Source organism: Ambystoma mexicanum, chromosome 5q (assembly GCF_040938575.1).
Source record: "Ambystoma mexicanum isolate Mex_15411 chromosome 5q, UKY_AmexF1_1, whole genome shotgun sequence".
Lineage (NCBI taxonomy): Eukaryota > Metazoa > Chordata > Amphibia > Caudata > Ambystomatidae > Ambystoma > Ambystoma mexicanum.
In genome coordinates, this window is record NC_090933.1 from 1,375,926,775 (window position 1) to 1,375,946,862 (window position 20,088).

At 52.0% G+C, this 20,088-nt stretch overlaps 1 protein-coding gene across 1 annotated transcript in view; it reads right to left on the reverse strand.

Moving 5' to 3' along the window:
• Window positions 1-20,088, reverse strand: part of LOC138498732 (GTPase IMAP family member 8-like) — a 447,497-nt gene that overhangs the window by 142,966 nt on the left and 284,443 nt on the right. The window lies entirely within an intron of this gene.

Sequence of the window (20,088 nt, forward strand, 5' to 3'; positions counted from 1 at the left end):
AGCAGGGGCTGGGCGGGAGGGATAGAGACACACGGGGCATGAGCGGGGGGTGGGAGTCATAGAGATACACGGGGCATGAGCGGGGGGTGGGCGGGAGGGGGAGAGACACACGGGACATGAGCTGGGGGTGGGTGGGAGGGATAGAGACACACAGGGCATGAGCAGGGGCTGGGCGGGAGGGATAGAGACACACAGGGCATGAGCGGGGGGTGGGTGGGACTCATAGAGACACACGGGGTATGAGCGGGGGGTGGGCGGGAGGGGGAGAGACACACGGGAGATGAGCTGGGGGTGGGTGGGAGGGATAGAGACACACGGGGCACGAGCAGGTGCTGGGCGGGAGGGATAGAGACACACGGGGCATGAGCGGGGGGTGGGTGGGAGTCATGGAGACACACGGGGCATGAGCTGGGGGTGGGCGGGAGGGGCAGAGACACATGGGACATGAGCTGGGGGTGGGTGGGATGGATAGAGACACACGGGGCATGAGTGGGGGGTGGAGGGGAGGGCTAGAGACACACGGGGCATGAGCGGGGGTGGGGGGGAAGGGAGAGACACACGGGGCATGAGCGGGGGGTGGGTGGTCAGGATAGAGTCACACGGGGCATGAGCGGGGAATGTGGGGGAGGGATAGAGACACACGGGGCATGAGCGGGGGGTGGGTGGGAGTCATAGAGACACACGGGGCATGAGCGGGGGTGGGTGGGAGGGGGAGAGACACACGGGACATGAGCTGGGGGTGGGTGGGAGGGATAGAGACACACGGGGCATGAGCAGGTGCTGGGCGGGAGGGATAGAGACACACGGGGCATGAGCGGGGGGTGGGTGGGAGTCATAGAGACACACGGGGCATGAGCTGGGGGTGGGCGGGAGTTGGAGAGACACACGGGACATGAGCTGGGGGTGGGTGGGAGGGATAGAGACACACGGGGCATGAGCGGGGGGTGGGTGGGAGGGATAGAGACACACAGGGCATGAGCGGGGGGTGGGTGGGAGGGATAGAGTCACACGGGGCATGAGCGGGGAATGTGGGGGAGGGAGAGAGACACACGGGGCATGAGCGGGGTGGGGGGAGGGATAGAGACACATGGGGCATGAGCAGGGGCTGGACGGGAGGGAAAGAGACACACGGGGCATGAGCGGGGGGTGGGAGTCATAGAGATACACGGGGCATGAGCGGGGGGTGGGCGGGAGGGGGAGAGACACACGGGACATGAGCTGGGGGTGGGTGGGAGGGATAGAGACACACAGGGCATGAGCAGGGGCTGGGCTTGAGGGATAGAGACACACGGGGCATGAGCGGGGGGTGGGTGGGAGTCATAGAGACACACGGGGTATGAGCGGGGGGTGGGCGGGAGGGGGAGAGACACACGGGAGATGAGCTGGGGGTGGGTGGGAGGGATAGAGACACACGGGGCACAAGCAGGTGCTGGGCAGGAGGGATAGAGACACACGGGGCATGAGCGGGGGGTGGGTGGGAGTCATAGAGACACACGGGGCATGAGCTGGGGGTGGGCGGGAGGGGGAGAGACACACGGGACATGAGCTGGGGGTGGGTGGGATGGATAGAGACACACGGGGCATGAGTGGGGGGTGGAGGGGAGGGCTAGAGACACACGGGGCATGAGCGGGGGTGGGGGGGAAGGGAGAGACACACGGGGCATGAGCGGGGGGTGGGTGGTCGGGATAGAGTCACACGGGGCATGAGCGGGGAATGTGGGGGAGGGAGAGAGACACACGGGGCATGAGCGGGGTGGGGAGGGATAGAGACACATGGGGCATGAGCAGGGGCTGGGCGGGAGGGATAGAGACATACGGGGCATGAGCGGGGGGTGGGTGGGAGTCATACAGACACACGGGGCATGAGCGGGGGTGGGCGGGAGGGGGAGAGACACACGGGACATGAGCTGGGGGTGGGTGGGAGATATAGCGACACACGGGACATGAGCTGTCGGTGGGTGGGTTTTAGGGATAGAGACACACGGGGCATGAGCGGGGGGTGGGTGGGAGGGATAGAGACACACGGGGCATGAGTGGGGGGTGGAGGGGAGGGCTAGAGACACACGGGGCATGAGCGGGGGTGGGGGGGAGGGGAGAGACACACGGGGCATGAGCGGGGGGTGGGTGGGAGGGATAGAGTCACACGGGGCATGAGCGGGGAATGTGGGGGAGGGAGAGAGACACACGGGGCATGAGCGGGGTGGGGGGGAGGGATAGAGACACATGGGGCATGAGCAGAGGCTGTGCGGGAGGGATAGAGACACACGGGGCATGAGCGGGGGTGGGTGGGAGTCATAGAGACACACGGGGCATGAGCGGGGGGTGGGCGGGAGGGGGAGAGACACACGGGACATGAGCTGGGGGTGGGTTGGAGGGATAGAGACACACGGGGCACGAGCAGGTGCTGGGCGGGAGGGATAGAGACACACGGGGCATGAGCGGGGGGTGGGTGGGAGTCATAGAGACACACGGGGCATGAGCTGGGGGTGGGCGGGAGGGGGAGAGACACATGGGACATGAGCTGGGGGTGGGTGGGATGGATAGAGACACACGGGGCATGAGTGGGGGGTGGAGGGGAGGGCTAGAGACACACGGGCCTGAGCGGGGGTGGGGGGGAAGGGAGAGACACACAGGGCATGAGCGGGGGGTGGGTGGTCGGGATAGAGTCACACGGGGCATGAGCGGGGAATGTGGGGGAGGGATAGAGACACACGGGGCATGAGCGGGGGGTGGGTGGGAGTCATAGAGACACACGGGGCATGAGCGGGGGTGGGTGGGAGGGGGAGAGACACACGGGACATGAGCTGGGGGTGGGTGGGAGGGATAGAGACACACGGGGCATGAGCAGGTGCTGGGCGGGAGGGATAGAGACACACGGGGCATGAGCGGGGGGTGGGTGGGAGTCATAGAGACACACGGGGCATGAGCTGGGGGTGGGCGGGAGTTGGAGAGACACACGGGACATGAGCTGGGGGTGGGTGGGAGGGATAGAGACACACGGGGCATGAGCGGGGGGTGGGTGGGAGGGATAGAGACACACGGGGCATGAGCGGGGGGTGGGTGGGAGTCATAGAGACACACGGGGCATGAGCTGGGGGTGGGCGGGAGTTGGAGAGACACACGGGACATGAGCTGGGGGTGGGTGGGAGGGATAGAGACACACGGGGCATGAGCGGGGGGTGGGTGGGAGGGATAGACACACACGGGGCATGAGCGGGGGGTGGGTGGGAGGGATAGAGTCACACGGGGCATGAGCGGGGAATGTGGGGGAGGGAGAGAGACACACGGGGCATGAGCGGGGTGGGGGGAGGGATAGAGACACATGGGGCATGAGCAGGGGCTGGACGGGAGGGAAAGAGACACACGGGGCATGAGCGGGGGGTGGGAGTCATAGAGATACACGGGGCATGAGCTGGGGGAGAGACACACGGGACATGAGCTGGGGGTGGGTGGGAGGGATAGAGACACACAGGGCATGAGCAGGGGCTGGGCTTGAGGGATAGAGACACACGGGGCATGAGCGGGGGGTGGGTGGGAGTCATAGAGACACACGGGGTATGAGCGGGGGGTGGGCGGGAGGGGGAGAGACACACGGGAGATGAGCTGGGGGTGGGTGGGAGGGATAGAGACACACGGGGCACAAGCAGGTGCTGGGCAGGAGGGATAGAGACACACGGGGCATGAGCGGGGGGTGGGTGGGAGTCATAGAGACACACGGGGCATGAGCTGGGGGTGGGCGGGAGGGGGAGAGACACACGGGACATGAGCTGGGGGTGGGTGGGATGGATAGAGACACACGGGGCATGAGTGGGGGGTGGAGGGGAGGGCTAGAGACACACGGGGCATGAGCGGGGGTGGGGGGGGAAGGGAGAGACACACGGGGCATGAGCGGGGGGTGGGTGGTCGGGATAGAGTCACACGGGGCATGAGCGGGGAATGTGGGGGAGGGAGAGAGACACACGGGGCATGAGCGGGGTGGGGAGGGATAGAGACACATGGGGCATGAGCAGGGGCTGGGCGGGAGTCATAGAGACACACGGGGCATGAGCGGGGGTGGGCGGGAGGGGGAGAGACACACGGGACATGAGCTGGGGGTGGGTGGGAGATATAGCGACACACGGGACATGAGCTGTGGGTGGGTGGGTTTTAGGGATAGAGACACACGGGGCATGAGCGGGGGTGGGCGGGAGGGGGAGAGACACACGGGGCATGAGCGGGGGGTGGGTGGGAGGGATAGAGACACACGGGGCATGAGCGGGGGGTGGGTGGGAGGGATAGAGACACACGGGGCATGAGTGGGGGGTGGAGGGGAGGGCTAGAGTCACACGGGCATGAGCGGGGAATGTGGGGGAGGGAGAGAGACACACGGGGCATGAGCGGGGTGGGGGGAAGGGATAGAGACACATGAGGCATGAGCAGAGGCTGTGCGGGAGGGATAGAGACACACGGGGCATGAGCGGGGGTGGGTGGGAGTCATAGAGACACACGGGGCATGAGCGGGGGGTGGGCGGGAGGGGGAGAGACACACGGGACATGAGCTGGGGGTGGGTGGGAGGGATAGAGACACACGGGGCATGAGCAGGGGCTGGGCGGGAGGGATAGAGACACATGGGGCATGAGCGGGGGGTGGGTGGGAGTCATAGAGACACACGGGGCATGAGCGGGGGGTGGGCGGGAGGGGGAGAGACACACGGGACATGAGCTGGGGGTGGGTGGGAGGGATAGAGACACACGGGGCATGAGTGGGGGGTGGAGGGGAGGGCTAGAGACACACGGGGCATGAGCGGGGGGTGGGTGGGAGGGATAGAGTCACCCGGGGCGTGAGCGGGGAATGGGGGGGAGGGAGAGAGACACACGGGGCATGAGCGGGGTGGGGGGGAGGAATAGAGACACATGGGGCATGAGCAGGGGCTGGGCGGGAGGGATAGAGACACACGGGGCATGAGCAGGGGGTGGGTGGGAGTCATAGAGACACACAGGGCATGAACGGGGGGTGGGTGGGAGTCATAGAGACACACGTGGCATGAGCGGGGGTGGGCGGGAGGGGGAGAGACACACGGGACATGAGTGGGGGTGGGCGGGTGGGGGAGAGACACACGGGACATGAGCTGGTCTAGAGACACACGGGGCATGAGCAGGGGCTGGGCGGGAGGGATAGAGACACACGGGGCATGAACGGGGGGTGGGTGGGAGTCATAGAGACACACGTGGCATGAGCGGGGGTGGGCGGGAGGGGGAGAGACACACGGGACATGAGCTGGGGGTGGGTGGGAGGGAAAGAGACACACGGGGCATGAGCGGGGGTGGGTGGGAGGGATAGAGACACACGGGGCATGAGTGGGGGGTGGAGGGGAGGGCTAGAGACACAGGGGCATGAGCAGGGCTGGGGGGAGGGGAGAGACACACGGGGCATGAGCGGGGGGTGGGTGGGAGGGATAGAGTCACACGGGGCATGAGTGGGGGGTGGAGGGGAGGGCTAGAGTCACACGGGGCATGAGCGGGGGATGGGGGAGCGATAGAGACACACGGGGCATGAGCGGGGGTTGGGTGGGAGGGATAGAGACACACGGGGCATGAGTGGGGGGTGGAGGGGAGGGCTAGAGACACACGGGGCATGAGCGGGGATGGGGGGGGGATAGAGTCACATGGGGCGTGAGCAGGGAATGGGGGGAGGGAGAGAGACACACGGGGCATGAGCGGGGTGGGGGGAGGGATAGAGACACATGGGGCATGAGCAGGGGCTGGACGGGAGGGAAAGAGACACACGGGGCATGAGCGGGGGGTGGGAGTCATAGAGATACACGGGGCATGAGCGGGGGGTGGGCGGGAGGGGGAGAGACACACGGGACATGAGCTGGGGGTGGGTGGGAGGGATAGAGACACACAGGGCATGAGCAGGGGCTGGGCTTGAGGGATAGAGACACACGGGGCATGAGCGGGGGGTGGGTGGGAGTCATAGAGACACACGGGGTATGAGCGGGGGGTGGGCGGGAGGGGGAGAGACACACGGGAGATGAGCTGGGGGTGGGTGGGAGGGATAGAGACACACGGGGCACAAGCAGGTGCTGGGCAGGAGGGATAGAGACACACGGGGCATGAGCGGGGGGTGGGTGGGAGTCATAGAGACACACGGGGCATGAGCTGGGGGTGGGCGGGAGGGGGAGAGACACACGGGACATGAGCTGGGGGTGGGTGGGATGGATAGAGACACACGGGGCATGAGTGGGGGGTGGAGGGGAGGGCTAGAGACACACGGGGCATGAGCGGGGGTGGGGGGGGAAGGGAGAGACACACGGGGCATGAGCGGGGGGTGGGTGGTCGGGATAGAGTCACACGGGGCATGAGCGGGGAATGTGGGGGAGGGAGAGAGACACACGGGGCATGAGCGGGGTGGGGAGGGATAGAGACACATGGGGCATGAGCAGGGGCTGGGCGGGAGTCATAGAGACACACGGGGCATGAGCGGGGGTGGGCGGGAGGGGGAGAGACACACGGGACATGAGCTGGGGGTGGGTGGGAGATATAGCGACACACGGGACATGAGCTGTGGGTGGGTGGGTTTTAGGGATAGAGACACGGGGCATGAGCGGGGGTGGGCGGGAGGGGGAGAGACACACGGGGCATGAGCGGGGGGTGGGTGGGAGGGATAGAGACACACGGGGCATGAGCGGGGGGTGGGTGGGAGGGATAGAGACACACGGGGCATGAGTGGGGGGTGGAGGGGAGGGCTAGAGTCACACGGGGCATGAGCGGGGAATGTGGGGGAGGGAGAGAGACACACGGGGCATGAGCGGGGTGGGGGGAAGGGATAGAGACACATGGGGCATGAGCAGAGGCTGTGCGGGAGGGATAGAGACACACGGGGCATGAGCGGGGGTGGGTGGGAGTCATAGAGACACACGGGGCATGAGCGGGGGGTGGGCGGGAGGGGGAGAGACACACGGGACATGAGCTGGGGGTGGGTGGGAGGGATAGAGACACACGGGGCATGAGCAGGGGCTGGGCGGGAGGGATAGAGACACATGGGGCATGAGCGGGGGGTGGGTGGGAGTCATAGAGACACACGGGGCATGAGCGGGGGGTGGGCGGGAGGGGGAGAGACACACGGGACATGAGCTGGGGGTGGGTGGGAGGGATAGAGACACACGGGGCATGAGTGGGGGGTGGAGGGGAGGGCTAGAGACACACGGGGCATGAGCGGGGGGTGGGTGGGAGGGATAGAGTCACCCGGGGCGTGAGCGGGGAATGGGGGGGAGGGAGAGAGACACACGGGGCATGAGCGGGGTGGGGGGGGGGAATAGAGACACATGGGGCATGAGCAGGGGCTGGGCGGGAGGGATAGAGACACACGGGGCATGAGCAGGGGGTGGGTGGGAGTCATAGAGACACACAGGGCATGAACGGGGGGTGGGTGGGAGTCATAGAGACACACGTGGCATGAGCGGGGGTGGGCGGGAGGGGGAGAGACACACGGGACATGAGCGGGGGTGGGCGGGTGGGGGAGAGACACACGGGACATGAGCTGGTCTAGAGACACACGGGGCATGAGCAGGGGCTGGGCGGGAGGGATAGAGACACACGGGGCATGAACGGGGGGTGGGTGGGAGTCATAGAGACACACGTGGCATGAGCGGGGGTGGGCGGGAGGGGGAGAGACACACGGGACATGAGCTGGGGGTGGGTGGGAGGGAAAGAGACACACGGGGCATGAGCGGGGGTGGGTGGGAGGGATAGAGACACACGGGGCATGAGTGGGGGGTGGAGGGGAGGGCTAGAGACACAGGGGCATGAGCAGGGCTGGGGGGAGGGGAGAGACACACGGGGCATGAGCGGGGGGTGGGTGGGAGGGATAGAGTCACACGGGGCATGAGTGGGGGGTGGAGGGGAGGGCTAGAGTCACACGGGGCATGAGCGGGGGATGGGGGAGCGATAGAGACACACGGGGCATGAGCGGGGGTTGGGTGGGAGGGATAGAGACACACGGGGCATGAGTGGGGGGTGGAGGGGAGGGCTAGAGACACACGGGGCATGAGCGGGGATGGGGGGGGGGGATAGAGTCACATGGGGCGTGAGCAGGGAATGGGGGGAGGGAGAGAGACACACGGGGCATGAGCGGGGTGGGGGGAGGAATAGAGACACATGGGGCATGAGCAGAGGCTGGGCGGGAGGGATAGAGACACACGGGGCATGAGCGGGGGGTGGGTGGGGGCATGAGCGGGGGGTGGGTGGGAGTCATAGAGACACACGGGGCATGAGCGGGGGATGGGCGGGTGGGGGAGAGACACACGGGACATGAGCTGGTCTAGAGACACACGGGGCATGAGCAGGGGCTGGGCGGGAGGGATAGAGACACACAGGGCATGAACGGGGGGTGGGTGGGAGTCATAGAGACACACGGGGCATGAGCGGGGGTGGGCGGGAGGGGGAGAGACACACGGGACATGAGCTGGGGGTGGGTGGGAGGGATAGAGACGCACGGGGCATGAGCGGGGGGTGGGTGGGAGGGATAGAGACACACGGGGCATGAGTGGGGGGTGTAGGGGAGGGCTAGAGACACACGGGGCATGAGCGGGGCTGGGGGGGAGGGGAGAGACACACGGGGCATGAGCGGGGGTGGGGGGGACAAACAAAAACACAGACATGCTGCACGAACATGAGTTTGTGCGGCAGATCCCACTCCTCGGCCCTCCGCTGGCCACCGTGTGCGATGGCATGAGCGAAGGGCTGGAGGAAAGGGGGACACACGAGGCATGAGCGGGGGTTGGGGGACAGAAAGGACACACGGGGCATGAGCGGGGAGTGGGGCAGACACGGGGCATGAGGGGTGTGGGAGGAACAGGAGACAGACACGCTCCTGCTGACCTGACAAAGCCTCTCATGCGGGAAAGAAAGATGGCGGGCGTCTCTGAAGCCAGACGCACTGCACGCTTTCCCCGCATCCAATGAGAGAGCACGTCAGATGTCCACGGACATCACGCAAGCTGCTGGCCCAATCACCGTCCTGTCCGCGGAGCGAACAGGGAAGTGTGTCCGCGAAGCGAACACAGATATCACTAATTTTTTTCACTTACATTTTTGTCATTTTTAAAAAAACTACTATACGGATTTACACCAAATAAAGCAAAGCACGCTTTCGGGGACCAAGCCGCCGCTCCTGCCGCAAATGTGGTGTAAATCCGTCCAGCGGTTTGGGCTGTAGGCGTGAGCAAAGTTTTTTCCCATTATGTCTATGGGAAAAAAAAAAAGTTTTGGGACCCCCCCTATACCTTTGCCCCCCCTGGACGAATCCTCACCAAATTTTGCATAAAAAATTCAGAGTGACCCAAATACTTTTTTTGCAAAGTTTGGTGAGGATTCGTCCATGGAGAGCGAAGTTATAAGCCACCCAAAAAGTGTTCTTCCTATGGAAACAGCAACTTAACCATAACTACATGGCCACTACCGTGGCCATGTAATATATATATATATTTATATATATATATATATATATTCAGTAAAAAGTAAAAAAAAGTTGTTAAAAGGACGTTATGGTTACAAGTAAAATCGAAAAACCACTGAAATTCATCAGTTATGGTAAGCTAAGCAACCATAACTCGCGCCACCACCGTACACTGCTAAGACTAACACCCAGGACATTGAAGATGACATCACAAATATCATTGATGACAACCCTATGAACATATTACCACAAGCACTTTTTGTCCCTTTGAAACCTATCCTACCTTCAAATAACTTTACCACATAGCCGGTCCCAGGTAGACATAGCTACTTTAACACCATTTTCCGTCCCTAGCGGTCATGGCCAGTAGCCAGATTGTCCACGTCATGACCTTATGCCATGACCCAGAAAATATGGCTACTGCCCACAGCCACAGGCTATACCTCAGTCACCAAAAGTAATGACTATTTTTTGTACCTACATTATTACACTTGTCAAAAAATAAAACACAGGCACATTTGCAAAAACATACTTTAATGTCCTTGCCAATGCTCCTCACGAGTTTCCTCAAAACCCGCCCATGTTTTATTTTTTTTAAAGTGTCAAAATGTATGTACATACAATAGTCATAAACTTAGCCCCCACTTGACAAAATCCATTCAGTCTTTACACAAACATTGATGGTTGGGTCTATAATCTTTCTCAAATCTTTTGTCCACATTCGTCAAATAGCAACAAAGTTATAAGCCATCTAAAAATGTTGAGACCCACCTCTAATTTCGCCCCCTCTTGAGAAAATCTCACCAAACTTTAGAAAACCATTTATTTCTAGATCCAAAATCGTTTTGCGAAATGTTGTGCAGATTCATCAAATGACACCACATTTATATGCCTTTACAATATTTTGGGACCCTCCTCTAATTTTGCCCCCTCCTGACAGAATCCCACAAAACTTTGCAAACCCATTCAGGATTAGTTCTAGAATAACATTGCAGAATTACATGCAGTTTCATTGAGTGGAGTAAAAGTTAAAAGCCTTCCAAAAACTGCTTTTCCCCAACACTGTAATGCAGAAATAGGTACATATGTCCTAGGACATTGCAAGTGTCCGCGAACACCACAGGACTACCCCATGACACCTGGAGTTTTCGCAGACTTTCGTGAAACAACCCGTTTTTTGGCTTATTATGGCCATACCCAATCCAATCCTCATTCCCCCCCCCCCCACATCCGCAGCGATTGTTTTTTTGAGTTGGACAAGTGAAATGCTGCTTTTGTAAATGTTTTCACTGCGCTGTCCGCAGACCCCAAAAAGTCTGCAAATCCAAGATGGCAAGCATTTCAGGAAAACCGACACATTTCACGTTTTCTCACCACCCAATCAGCGGCCGCGTCCCGATGTCTGCGGACCACGCAAAAGTCTGCGATTTTTCTGGCCAACCAGAGGCCAGTCCGTCGACAGAACAGCCAATCAGAGGCTAGTACGCAGACCGAACAGGGAAGTGAGTCCGTAGACCGGACATAGATATGACACATTTTTTTGCCTTACATTTTGGTCGTTTTAAAAAATAACTACTGGGCGGATTTACACCAAATTAACAAAAGCACACTTTCGGGACCCCCCCTATAACTTTGCCCCCCCCCTGACAAAAAAATTCAGAGTGTGCAATATACTTTTTTTGCAAAGTTTGCTGAGGATTCGTCCAGGTGGAGCAAAGTTATAAGCCACCCAAAAAGTGCTCTTCCTATGGGTTTAGCAACTTAACCATAACTACATGGCTGCTATCGCAGGCCATGTTTTATATATATAATAGGACTTTCATCCTATCCCTAATAATATATGTTGCTTCGTGCAAGAGATATATATATATATTCAGTGAAAAAACTTTGTTAAAGGGACGTTATGGTTAAGTTGCGCTACTAAAAACCAATGAAATTCAGTAAAAAAACTTTGTCAAAGGGACGTTATGGTTCCAAGTAAAACCGAAAAACCCTTGAAATTCACCAGTTATGGTAAGCTAAGCAACCATAACTCGCGCCACCACCGTGCACTGCTAAGACTAACACCCAGGACATCAAAGATGACATCACAAATGTCATTGATGACATCACTGATTGCAATCAGCAGTTGAGGATAGCAGAGTATTCCAGGTTCTACATTGCCCTGAAACCGGTCACACCAACGGATTCACGTGACCATATTGTGGCAATACCGACAGGAAGAACTTCTGACAATCATCAAAGTGCGACCCTTGCAGCGTAAAGGACGCTGCTATTTGTGCGAGAGGTGCAGTTGTGGCCGGCAATAGGCGTGGTAAGTGCACAAGTTTATAGGAAATTCATTACTTACTTAAGATCGACAAACTTAAATGGAAATCACTAAACCACGCACTAGATTGCAGGGTAAACTAGAGGAATCCTTAATGCCTATAAATAAAATGACAAACCACCAAGTACCCCATGGTACTTTATTGAATAGCTTGAAAACAACAAATTCCCATAATATGATCAATGGGAAACCGATGGATCAGGCGCACATGGACAATCTAAAGCATGGATCGCAATATATTGGTTGCGATAAAGTAGACATAAAGACCATAGGATCGGACGCTGTTCCGAGGACTGTCACTGATCACGATTGTCCAGCACGTGACGATACTAATTCATCAAAATATGTTGGGTCCCATCCAGAGAAACGATGATAGCCACCTAACGCCCCTTCAAGATCATGCGAGAGCAGCCAAACAGCAATGGCAAGCAACATACTTGCCTATTGGCACAAAAAGTGATGAGCCCAAAAAAACGCTCCAAGTCCGAATTGCACGTCTTTCACTTGACATCACCGAAATTGATGCAATTATGGACTCACAAGAAAAAAGAAATGAAGTATTTGGGGGAATGTACACGCCAAAGCAAATCGGACAAATTGATACTTCGACCCCGATTGGCCCAACAGGATTCGTTGCTCCTATCAAAGAACCTTTGACTTCTGCAGCGAAAGAATTGCCTAAGTATAAAGCGGATGAAATTACTTCCTCTTCTACAAATATGAAAACTGGAAATATAAGTTATTCTCCGGAATACCAACAAAGATTGCCAACGACGATGCTAGATTTACAGAATACATTGGTAGCGGTTCTATCTACAGCTATGATCCAGTTTCTAAAGATCGAAGAAGCTATGGTGGATTCAATCAAAGATCAAGCAATACTGTTGGCAATGATACTGACCAAGCAAACCCAGTTTGAATCCCTCATAAGTACTATTCAAGAACGATTAAAATATGAAGCAGAATCATCAAGAACATGGCAAAATAGATTAGTGGAAGTGGCAAGGGCTGATAGAGTTGACAAACTGACTTTAATGGACACAGTTTCAACAATCACTGAAAAAATGGTTGATGACAAAGTAAAAAAACATGCCCAAGTGATGAAGCACCCTATCTGTGCATCTACACAAACTCAGACAGAGAACTTACCAAATGTGGAGATGAGGAAAATGGATCAAATGACACAATATGAAAATCAATTACGTTCAGTTGCATCACAGAACTCTCAAGTATTTGCAATGCAAGACAAAAGTGAGCCACCCCCTTGTAACCCATTTGATATCTTTGATCTCTCGAAACGGGGACTAATAGGTCAAGATGTATCGATCAAATCGAAGAGCAAAAAGACTACTAAAAATCCACAAAATGGGTCACGTGCCTTTCTGAGAAAATTACAAATTACCCTGAAAACGAATAATGAAAGGACAAAGAAAATTACAAAACTGGTGGGCACTAATCAGACCACTATCCAACAACCTATCCCGAAAACAGGAAAAATGAACAAATTACAAAAGGCTCGGCCACAAGGCAATCAAACAGTGCCTGAACCGTTAGATGGACTCATAGATGTAATTAATCAAGAAACATGCATCAATTCTACAAACTCAAACAAACCGATAGATATATCGACGGAAGATGAGGTAAACGACTGCAACTCTATTTCTATAAACTCACAAGACAAATCCCTCATTGTAATAGATGAATGTCAAGATTACTTAACAGATTGCTCAAATAGCGAAAGCACCGAAGACGAACAGCAAACGAATATCTCCCTGGCATACTCAATAGTTTCTAATGAAGAAATATGGCCATCAGAAGAATCAGAAAGCCCAACGGAAACCAGTAGAAACGTGGCGGCTCAATTAAGTCCTAAACTGGTCAGACCAATCTTCAAAAACCCGTCAAATGCCTGCATACAGAATAGCTATATACCCGATGAGTTCAAGTACAGAAGAACCGGTTATATTAAACAGATATAACATTCTGCGACTATTTAAAGCCATTCCGCAATTGACTAAAATTGAAACTAGACATATTGAGTTAGTTCTATTTCCAAACAAGCAATACCTGGAAGAAGCCCACATTGATTTTTACACTCACGACATCATGCAACGTGTCCTTGACACTAAACACCAATTGGCTATTTTGGGATTTCAAATAGAAGAAATCATGGTCTCATGATCGAGGGCGGAAAAAAAATCAAGAACGCTAGAGCTATTCAGCAAAAATATATTTAAAAATCGAAGCATACAGAACAAAACTCAAGAACCCCCAAATTATTTGAATGACTCAAATCCTAGGTCCCATAACCAAGATAAATTACAACGGGTGGTGTGCAAGCAATCTGAAACAACAAGAAACATCTCCAATGCTAATGTGAACCAGAGTGCAAAGACAACATACTTATAACAACGAAAAGAGGTACCTGAAACCACCACAACCTTATGTTCTTGGAATACGAGAGGTCATAGACATCTGTTTGATAATGAGTCGTCTTTACTTGAACAGTCCGACATCATTTGTTTACAAGAAACCTGGCTGAAAGAGGAAGTACTATGTGATGGCTATAGAACATTCATGAACCCAGCTATATCCTCACAACAGGGAAGACCGGCGTCAGGAATGTTGTTATTAACAAAAATCAACCCTTTGTGGCGAATAATAGAAAGTAAAAATATTCACCCTTGGGCCCAATATCTTTCCATCAAGATGCCATCAATCCATAACACCATTGTACCTAACACTGTAGAATATACTTGCCTATCGATTTTCTATATATATTGGAACCCTACTGCTATGGCTGATAATAAATTCATCGATTCCATATGTGAACAAATTGATCATGTGAACAGCAGTAACAGCGGGAATGAAATCATCATAGCAGGAGACTTCAATTTTCATCTCTTCGACAAAGAAGGAAACCAATTAGTTACCAACGAAATGACATCGAGAGCTAGAAAATGGATTAAGGAAACAAGGCTGCGTAACATTTTCTTGAGTGCTCAACCAATGAATGATAAAGGTATCCCGTTGTCGACTTGGTCACGGGAGAACTCAAATTCAAAAATTGATTACATCTTTATAACAGAAGGAATTCGGAAAATTACAAACTCGACTACGAATTCTCCACACCCAGACAGCGATCACCATCAAATTTTTATTTCCTGGTTATCAGAAGTATCAAGTGATCAATGTTTGATTCTACCTGAACTTGAAATAAATAATAGGTTGAACCGACAGCGAATTAAAGAACAACAAACTCAAGAAATAGCAGTCCGATTTGAAGAGGCCCCGCTTAAGGATCATGTGAAACTAAATTACGGATGGATCTTAGAGAAATACCAACAAACAACATCAAGAAATCAAAAAAGATGCAAGCAATCGCATACTCATTATTTTAATTTAGAAATTCATCTAGAAAAAAAGAAACACTATAAACGTCTGCGACAAATAAAGAAACACAAAAGAAACTATGAAGCCGAAATAAAAAAGGAAAAACAAAAATACTCCAACTTAATGAAATCTTATAAAATGGCAATAAAGCAACACGACGCAGAAGAACTTTTGAAAGCGTTAAATCAGAAAAACACACGGCACCTGTGGTCTTTGATGAATGATTCATCGAAAAAACAATCCATGATTCAAGAAGTTGAACCTCATACATGGGTTAAGCACTTCGAAAATCTATACAAAAAACCTAAACACCATCGAACAACAGACCCACAAGATGATACTGACGACTGGAGCTTGAAATGGGACTTAGAGGACATTACCAACACTATCAGGTGCCTGAATTATTCTAGAGCACCTGGACCTGATGGGCTAGCCAACAGCAACCTTGAAGCAGATCCAGAACACTGGGCCAAATTCTTTTTCCATCTTTTCCATCTGATAGAAAAATCTAAAGAGATTCCACGCACATGGTGTGTAGCTATTTTAATACCAATCTACAAAGCAGGTGATCGGAAAAATCCGGCCAACTACAGACCAATTGCCCTGCTGGATCCGTTAGGAAAATTATTTGCCGGATATCTACAAAAAAAATTAAACTGTTGGGCCATACAGCACGGAAGACAAGCAAAAAGGCAAACTGGCTTTGTCACAAAAATAAGTACCAACGTCTATCTGTTGCTATTGAATATGCTAAAATACGAAGGGTTGACGAAAGCACATCAGGTCTATGCAATCTGCATAGATCTAAAAATGGCCTTTGATTCAGTTAATAGACAACTTCTCTGGCCCAAATTGGCTGCGTGGGGCTGTCCATCTACTATTTTGAAACCAATACAACGGCTGTATTCGAATACGTCCATCCGAGTTCGACTTACAAACAACGGAAAGGCAACAGAATCAATTCTTACTTGGAATGGGCTCAAACAGGGATGCCCCTTGGCTGCTTGTCTTTATAATCTCTTCACCCACAATTTTGAAGAAAAAAATCACCATCCGATGGCGAATCCTCCTAAGATCAACAGTGAAAATGTTCAAACCCTAATCTATGCTGATGACATTATCATCTTGGACAAAACTGTGAAAGGTCTGCAGATAACATTGAACAAAACTCAAAATTTCATGAAGGAAAATGATTTACAAATCAACATCAACAAAACCAAGATAATGAAACTTATAACTGAAAAATCCAAGAAGCAATGGACTCCAAAATTCTATCTGGAAGACAAAGAGATTAAACTAACCAAAACAATAAAATACTTAGGTGCAATAATCAATCCATCGGCGAACGAAAAAGAATGGCAAGAAAACATTGAAGAAAAAGCAGCATCGTTAGCAAGGCAAGGCCAGTTTTTTCATCGCAAATATGGCACTTACTCTGCAAAAGCTACAACTCTACTATATAAACAAAAGGTCATACCAATCTTGACTTATGCGAGTGAATCCCTGATAAACCAACATCTATTGAAATGGTCCAAATATAAAGCTATTTTCTGGAGAAAAACCCTTGCCTTGCCAAAGTCATTTCCGATTGCCAGAAACAGATATGAACTTGCCTTGCAATCTATTCAGTCCATAGTGCTATGGAAACAAATGGACCTCCACAGAAAAATCATTTCAGAGGAAAATATACCATTGTTGGAAATTCTTAAAGAAAAACAAAAACAAGCATTCCAAGTTGCAGCTCTAATAAAGTGGACAAGTGAAATTAAGCAAAAAATGCAAGAAGAAGAAATCACAGAGGAAATGTTAAGAAATAGACCTCAATATGCAAAAAGAAAAATTCAGAAGAATGATTGGATAAGAACGATCGAAGAACAAACAACTTATAAACGCCATTTAACCAGCCACATGGAAGCAAGAGCACTCAACCAGTTGCCTTCTTATCTCGTCCAATTCCCAAGTGTGAAAATTCGTGATTTATTCTTGCGCTTTCGGCTGAACATCTTACCCACACGCGAATACTTGGTTTTAACAGACCGAGCCAAAAATATTTCTCCTGTCTGTCGATACTGTAAAGATCCAATGGGCAAAGAAACTTTATTCCATCTAATCATGGTGTGCCCAGAACTAAAAAATAAACGAGATCTATTTAGAGATTTTTTTAAAATCTCAGAGCAACAAATGACAGCAGAGGAGAGATGGGCAACACTGCTCCAAGGAAACCATCAGTGGCTGATCATCACAGTGATCAACTTCTGGATTGAGATCGATAAAGAATTATAAAAGAAAAGCCGATTTGAATCACAGTTTTAAAAACCTTTTTGTTATGAAGACTCAAAAAAATGGAAAAATGAAAAGTTTGACAAATCAAACAAAACATTAAAAAAATAAAATAAAAAAAAAGACTTTCACTTTATATACATATCATATGGAACTGACTGAATCTCTTCTACTGTACTTGATGTCCGCGAACTCATTTAATGTTCGCGGACATGTTTGAAGAACAGTACCACTACCTAAAAAACTCTGGGGGGCTATGTTTGATTGTTATATCATAACATAGGAACATTTAACAAATTTAAAAAAAAGCACACAAATACATTATATGTACTAATACATAAGAAATGTAACCCATATATACAACACACTAACCATTCATTTAAATGCACTATTTTCTAAAATGGAACATACCACAAGAAAATAAATTGGCTTCCAACATAATTACCTCACAAACACAACAGAACTGAGAACAAGAGCAGACCCACTGAGTTCATAGGACATATCTTACCTGAAATAGTAAGTGTACTTAATTTTATTCATATATTTATAAACTTTCTGTATTAGATAAAAAAATATATTATCTTTTTTTTTTTTTCTCTCACAGAAATGTCTAGTACTCTGGAATGGCTAGAGGAACATTTCCCACATGAAGAAATGTCACAAGATAGTGAAACTAATGGTAAACACTGTATAATATAAACCATTTAATTATTATTTTGTATACATTGAACATATATATATTTTTTTTGTACAGAGCATAACAAAATAGAAACTACCTCTGAAGAAGCTGTTATGGAAAACACGCTTGACAGCATAAAAGAAAAAATTGATTTATTGTCGACCAATTTTAATAATTTTAAAACTTTTGTTGAAGATCATTTTAAAACAAAAACGTCATACCTTTGCCCCACATGTACTTGTCCCCCCACCATATCCCAGTCAATTATCCCAAACCCTCTCCATAACCCAAAACGTTTTGATGAGACTTCCATCCCTTCTTCACCTAATAACAATCATGATGAAACCCCTAATTCTCCTGTGTTTGTTTCTGTTTCTGCCTCACCTTCTCTGTCATAAATTATTAATATATGTTAAATAAAGTTTAATTTTTATATTGTGTTGTAAATAGTTTCGTTTTTTAAAAAAAAAAAAACAATGTAGGTGTCCACGGACAGTGCAAGTGTTCTAAAATGTTCGTAAATAAACGAAAATGGAGGTGTCCTGAAGAACACTATACCTGTTCGTACTGTTCGCTAGCAAGATGAAACTATTCTAAGAACACACGCGGTGTCCTGAAATGTTTGTAAAAAAAAAATTAAAGTGTCCTAAAGAACACTATCAGGCCGATTCATGGAATAATTAGCGCGGCGCAAGTGGGCAAAAATGTGCGAATCGCAGTGGAATAGCGAAAATCGCAGCGAAAGTGCGAAAATCGCACGAAAAGCAGCGCACGTCGATTCATGGAAGTCCGTGAGCGAGAAAACCAGCGGATGTGCGATAAAAAGTGCGTCGCGCACGTTGGCGCACAGGCCATCTAACAGCGTGCGCCAGGTCACAGCGAAAATCGCACAGGCCACAGCGAAATTCGCACATAGCGTGGCGCACGCAACAAAAGTAGGCGGAACACGGGCGTAACACTCGGAATGGGGAACAACTTGCAAAAACGTGGGCGTCACGGGGGAAGTACAGGGCACAAGTGCGCGGAACGCCCACACGCTCGCCTACAACACGTATTCATGGAATAGAATAGGGCAAAAATGCGCACGCTCAAACCAGCGCACAGGCACAAACACGACCGCCACAAGAAAGCAGGCGGTAGCGTCTCTGCGGCTGTAAGAAATGTGCGCCAAAAGGTGCGCCAACAAATAGCACCCATATACTGCCATGATGAATGTCCTATACTGTGGCCCTCCTGGACAAATGACGTGCAAAGGGGTACCCACAAACACGGACACGCTGACAAAAAATACGTGTGCGTGTATACCGGGGTGCGCGGGAAGTCTCACACGCGATTTGGCCGGGTACGTGGATTTCAGGGGTGCGCGGGAAGTTCCACACGCGATTCCATCAGGGTAGGTGTATTTCAGGGGTGCGCGGGAAGTTCCACACGCGATTCCATCAGGGTACGTGTATTTCAGGGGTGCGCGGGAAGTCCCACACGCGATTACAGCAGGGTACGTGTATTTCAGGGGCGCGCGGGAAGTTCCACACGCGAATAGCCTGGGCGCGTGTATTTCAGGGGTGCGCGGGAAGTACCACACGCGAATTGCCTGGGCGCGTGTATTTCAGGGGTGCGCGGGAAGTTCCACACGCGAATAGCCTGGGCGCGTGTATTTCAGGGGTGCGCGGGAAGTCCCACACGTGATTACAGCAGGGTACGTGTATTTCAGGGGTGCGCGGGAATTTCCACACGCGAATAGCCTGGGCGCGTGTATTTCAGGGGTGCGTGGGAATTATCACACGCGATTTGGCTTGGTACGTGTATTACAGGGGTGCGTGGGAAGTTACACACGCGATTAGGCTGGGTGGGTCCTCACAGGTGTTCCCTGTACACCCTCCACGGCCCCTGCAGGCAGCCCACAAAACAGGGGACTACCCTGCACACCTGCTCATGTCTCCCACCACCCCCAGCCCCAACCATCCAGGG